Source organism: Falco punctatus (genome assembly GCF_963210335.1).
Source record: "Falco punctatus genome assembly, chromosome: 1".
NCBI lineage: Eukaryota > Metazoa > Chordata > Aves > Falconiformes > Falconidae > Falco > Falco punctatus.
Window position 1 is genome coordinate 85,523,710 of NC_137580.1, and position 5,839 is coordinate 85,529,548.

Genomic DNA, 5,839 nt, shown 5'->3' on the forward strand with positions numbered 1-5,839 from the left:
ACGAGCCCGCGTTTGCTGATGCTGCCTGTCCTGCACCCTGGCAGCACCATGTCAGGCAGGCTCTGCACCTCTGGTGGCAGCAGCAACGGGCCCAGGTGAGGCGGCAACATGCCCGCAGCTCTGCATGGTGCTTGGGGTCGCGATGGCGCTGCACAGCTCCCCAGGCGCCAAGCTCAGCCCTGTGGGGAGCAAAGTCCCAGCACGAACAACTGCTGTGGCACCAGCACTACAGCAAGCCCAGCGAGGCAATGTTATCGCTGCCAAGAAGCAAAATAGAAAAAGGTTTCCATGGCTATTGTATCCCATCAGCTCTTCTAACCTCTTCAAACAGAACTGTTCCTTGAAGGTTTATTGTTACTATTAATGTACATAAAATGCATCCTTCTGTGCCATCCCTTGTTCCGTATGTCAGCCCACATTTTGTGCATTTTCTGCACAGACACAGAAGGATGTGCTGCACTTCCAGCTGGCACCCCGGGCAGCTGGACGAGGGCAGCAGCTCTTGGTTTCCCTGGTCACCATCCCAGGTTAATGCCTGTGCAAGACAAACTGTTGTCAGAAGCTTTAGGGGAAGTCCCTAGGGAAAAACCCTTTGGAAGTGAAGGCATTCACTCCTAGATGGACAAATAGAAAGCAGGCTACAGATAACCCCAAGGGTGAGCAGAGACCTGTGAGGTCTCTGAGACCAAAGCCCTGAGAAGATGGAGGGCAGGCAGAGCTGTCTGGGTGAGCCTGGCCTCGGGCTGGATGCCATAACCCCCTGCAGCCAGAAGTCCCTGCTGCTCCTCCGGTACAGCTCCTGCCAGCCATGCCCCGGTCCTGAAGGCTGGCCAGATCCTGGAGCCGCTCAGGCACCAGCCCTGCACATCAAGCCCCGAGCTTGCTGGCATGTTTAAGTGTGGATTTACAGCAAATTAAAGCACCGTGGGGGGCTGGGAGACAGCCGAGCTATGGGTGCACATGTAGCCGAGCATCTCTCCAGCCCCAGGCGCAGAGCCGCAGGTGCCCCAGCCGGGTGGGGGCTCCGTGGCAGCGCGAGGGGCTCTGCTCTCAGACATCAGCTTTTCCTCGCTGCCTTTGTTACTTTGCACCAGGAGAGCTCGCTAGTGCTGCTGGGCAGCAGGACTCCTGACACGGCTATAATGTAATTTTGCATGTGTTAATTTCATTTCTTGGCTTTGCTTAATATCAGTTATTATTCTGCTGAGATCGTAACTGGCGACGGGTGAAGTCGGTTCAGAGAAAACAACCAAGCCCGTGCCTTTCATTTCCCCTCTCCTCCCAGCTGTCGTGACCTTTGCCCATTATTAGAACCAAAATTGAAATAAGCCTTTTCTTTCTGAGGCACTGAAATACTCAGCTCTGAGTCAAATTCATGGAACAAGGGAACTGATTCAGACAGCCACAAGCTATTGTTTCAGTTCCACCTTAAAGCAGTCCCAGCTCCGTCAGCTCTTTTCTTTCCTCCTTTTAAAACGCAGCTGGGAGCAGCCTAGTAAGAGGCCAGTTGACACTGGGGATGGAGGCGCTGGGCTGTCCCCTGGTCCTTCCAAAGCCCCCATACCCCCCCGAGAGCACCGTGGCAAGCAGCGACACACGTCTCCCACACCGTCCTGCCCAGGCAGGGGCTCCCTATCACTCAGAGGACAGATCCTGTCCATCTCCACCTTGCTAGGAAACCAGCACCATGCTATGGCAAATACTGGGTGGGTGGCTCCCGAGGCACAAGCTGGTCCTTGGAAGAGGGGGAAATCACTCCATGGTTTTACTAGTGCCCCAAAAAGCCAGCAGCTGGTACTTTATCCCTAGACAAGTGAAGAAGCGCCACTCGAAGGACTGCTCTGTACAGTCTCACCGCGCTGTACCACACCTACTATGAGCCACCACCCTGACAAACTCTGCTTGGGCACAGTGCAACCTGTGCAGTTCCTAGGTAAGTGCTAATTGCATCGGCATAAGCATTTTTCCCAATCTTGCCATGTTTCTGAGCCACAGGTTTGTACTGGTACAGAGACCTCAGTGTAGCTACACCCATGCTCAACTCCTGAGAGTAGGTAAGCCAAGCCCCTAGGAAAAAGGCTATTACGGGTTCTCTGAGTCACCATGTGCCTTCTCCAGTTGTACTTAAACCTGATACTGATCCATACTTTTGTTGAAAGCAGATATTAAGTAGATGAACAAGTAGCTGGGAAGGCACTTTAAAGACCTTTTCATCAAAGGTAATTTCAAAATATTTTCCAACTCTGCATCTTTTACCATATATATACCACCCAGGTTTCCAGGGGCCTTTGGGGTAAGCAGATCAGTGTTGTAAGGAAGCACCTTCCCTGCCAAAGTTTGATATTTGAGGAGCTCCTACTTGCAAAATAACACAGGCACCTGTTGTTTGTTTTGGCAATTCTGACATTGCAGCGTTCCCATAGACTCCACACACATGCAGTGGCTCTGGGAGAGCCCTTGCTCTCGCTGCTGGAAGAGATAGTGTTATTTAAATTAAAAAATCCTCAAGGTTTCTGAGTGGTTTAGCAAAGACTGCATGGAAAAGTTACTGTACTGTGCAACTGTCAAATAGTTGAGATTCAGGGCCAAAGAAAGGCCAAGCAAGTTGTCTGCTCTTGCCTTCCTTGGAAGGAACGCGTGCTAGCCATGGCCACGGCTGAGCACAGCTGCTGGTAACAGAAGCACTTCTTGACAAGGAAAGGTGGGATTTGCTTTTGGAGCACCCTTTCCTATCCAGTCCCACAGAAGTCTCCCAAGTAATGTGGGACCTACCCATCCGTTAGGGGTTTTATGGCTGTCTACACATGGGACATGGTTCATCTCAGGGCCACGATGGGCTCAGGTCAGAGTGACGGTCCAGATTTGGACATTCGAGGGGGAATTCAGAAAGCTGAGCTGTCCTGCCCAGCTTTGGCGATGCTGTTGGAGTGATGGCAGGTACAAGGGCTCTGGGAGGCAGAGCAGCCTTCAAAGCCAAGCAGAAAACCCTAATGCAGACAAAGCTCATGCTGATTCTGGAGCACGGGCATAAGGTTTCTCTTCTCCTTAGTACCTGCTGTGGGTTGTAGTTTGAAGCCAATAGGAGATGCGCCCACACAACCTGCTGGCAAAACAGATAGAATCCAGATACAAACCAAGCTTTAAGACCACTAAGAGCTAGTGCTGGCACACATGTGCAGGCTAAAAGATGTGTCGGTGCAGGAGCCTAGATCAGGGGCAGGCACAGCGACTCAGCACCACACTAGGGAGGATGCAACAATGTCTGCAATGAGGCTTTTTATCCTCTTCCAGAAAAAAAGCAAACCCATGGATGTTAACTGCAGAGTCGTGTGAAGTAACAACCTGTTACCTTAACACCCAGCTTCTTGCCTGAAACATGTTTTGTTTTGCTCAGTGTTTGTGCAGAAAAATTTTCAGACACCCCAGACAGTTGTGATTACTCACCTTAATGTTCAGCATTTATCCGTATCTATCTCACGGTAGTTAACATACGCAAGCCAGCCAGGCTTAGCAAATCTTTGCCCTTTTCTACATTATTGATCTGACATTTCCTCTGGAGTATTTCAACTGAGAATTAAATTAACGCCGTATCTATGGACATTACCTAGTTAAAACAGACCAGCTGCATAGGCTGGCACACCCTTTGTTTAGTCAACCAATTCATGAAACCTTGTTGTTATTTCTTAAAAGTGGAAGATGCCATTAGCAATGCTAATGCAAACTACCAGACTCATTACGCCTGGCGCTCTCCAGACAACCCTGAAAGAGCTCCCTCCATACTACCGAGGCCTCGCTCTGCAATTCCCAGGCAATAATAACGTGTTGTTTGCTTTTCGTTAGACTAGACGTGTTCTCAGGAGTAGATGCGCCTAGCCATTAACTGTGTCATGGCCAGATGTACCAGCCCACTGCTGAATCTGGGGCATCTCCAGGGATCCCCTAGAACAGCCCCGCATTGGTCCTGGCACCAAGGAGAAGGCAGCACAGGTATGAAAGGCATTGTCTCAGCTCTTTCCCTCACTTCTCACATTCTCTTTTCAAGCTTAAACTGTCAGGCCATTTCCACAGTTAAATATTCATTTTCCCTTTTGCTTTTATGTCACGGAAACGCCATCGAAGGATCAGCAGGAAAAACAAATTACTTAGAAAACACTGCTTGGCCTGAGGAAGAAGTGTCCTCAGCACAGACTCAACCGCCTTCCTGGATTTACAGGGCTTTCTTTGGTATTTAATAAAGATTGCTGTTCTGACAATAAAGAGAAACATCTGCTGCCTTGTAAGTGTCTGGCCTGCTTTAACAGCCTTTATTTTTCCTTCTTAAGAGAACAGTTTGGATTGATTAAGACTCAAGCAAGTATTTTATACCTTGATACATCCCCAGCTTGTTGAAATCTTACCTGAAGTCTTAAAACCAAAAACTACCAAAAAATACTCATTAAATGAAAGTCTGGAAGACACGTGAGGGCCCTGAGACTTCAAAGAAGTACTTTCAAGGCTAAAGACTGGATCTAAAGACCTTTATATTGCTCCAGCCACAAAGGAGGCCTTCAGATGGGGTCTGGGCAATGAGCTGTGCTCAGGCTGGGGCTTCACTCGCACAACACTCTGCTGCAGCCGAGGGGAGTCCCCGTCTGTGCACACACAAGCCTCCTGCAGACTAAATTGGGGTACAATCGCCAGGCTTTGACTCTAGCTGATCTTCTACTCATCTGAAGAGCAAAGCAGCCAAGAGCTACATGCTTTAAGAGATGTCATGGGAGAAACTGAGGCTGCTTCAGCCCCTGCAGAACTGGGTCTTCAGACTAGAACAAGATGACTTTTCAGTTTGAAGAATGATAGCAAACATATAATAAAGAAAGCAAATCCCAGCTGATGGTTTTTATCACATATAAAGCTCTGAACAGGAATCAGTGCAGACTTGTTGGCTCCAAGCATAAAATACCTGTAGGGAAATAAAATCCATGTGCCACGTGGATTGCCCTGGGTTATTCCTCCATGGAATACCTAAAAGGAAGTTTTTGCTATAAGATTTTGCTTGCTTCTTTTAAACTCTTTTTACTTTTCATTTGCAAAAAGAAAAGCTGCAATAGAGGATGATAAACGTTAATATCAGTATATGCACTGTGCTGGGTAAAGACACGTAGCATTCAGACAGATGATGGCTCCCTGTAAAAGTGTTTCAGAGGAGAGATCGGGCTTAGGGCTGGTTTGGTGCTGATACATGCTCCAGGTTGCTGCTCTGCACCCTGTCAGAACTAGTCATGGGACAAGGGATTAAGCACACTCAGCAAGCGTGTGCAGCCTCTGAGCCATAGTGAGAGACAGTCCTCATGCTAAAAAATCATCACCTGAATAGTCCTGCTCAGCAAAAAAATCTTCTCCATTTCAGAAAGAGAGAAATGATGCGTTACACTTCCTCGCACAGCTTAGCTGATGTGGTTTAGGAATAATCCACCTTGCTTCTGCTATCAAATACATAAATATCCTTGCCTCTATGCACCCGAAGCTTCCAGTTGTGACAAATTGTGTAGTATGTTTTCTAATGGGGGCAAAACACACACTGGGGATTAGGCTGGGACCAGTAAACTCCTTCCACTTGTAGGATAAGAGATAGTTAAAGCTGAGGTCTCCAGAGGCAGGAGGCAGCTGCATTCCCTCTGTGCTGACCAGCTACATACAGCCACCTCCAGCCCCTCTGCACTATGAAACCCTGGGCAGACCCACAGCCTGGCAAATCGTCTCCCACCCACCACAGGCACCAGCCAGGGACCACCCTCCCCCAGGCCCTCTGTATTTTGTTTTCCCCTGTGTTAGCAGGGACATTTAATTCACTCCCCCG

General features: G+C 48.8%; 1 long non-coding RNA gene across 1 annotated transcript; it reads left to right on the forward strand.

Annotated features, from left to right (window-relative positions):
- The first annotated feature begins 3,864 nt into the window (after window positions 1-3,864).
- LOC308058140 lies at window positions 3,865-5,481 on the forward strand. Its single transcript, XR_013925681.1, has 2 exons — window positions 3,865-3,987; window positions 4,120-5,481. It is a non-coding gene; the product is annotated as an uncharacterized lncRNA (long non-coding RNA).
- The last annotated feature ends 358 nt before the right edge of the window (window positions 5,482-5,839 follow it).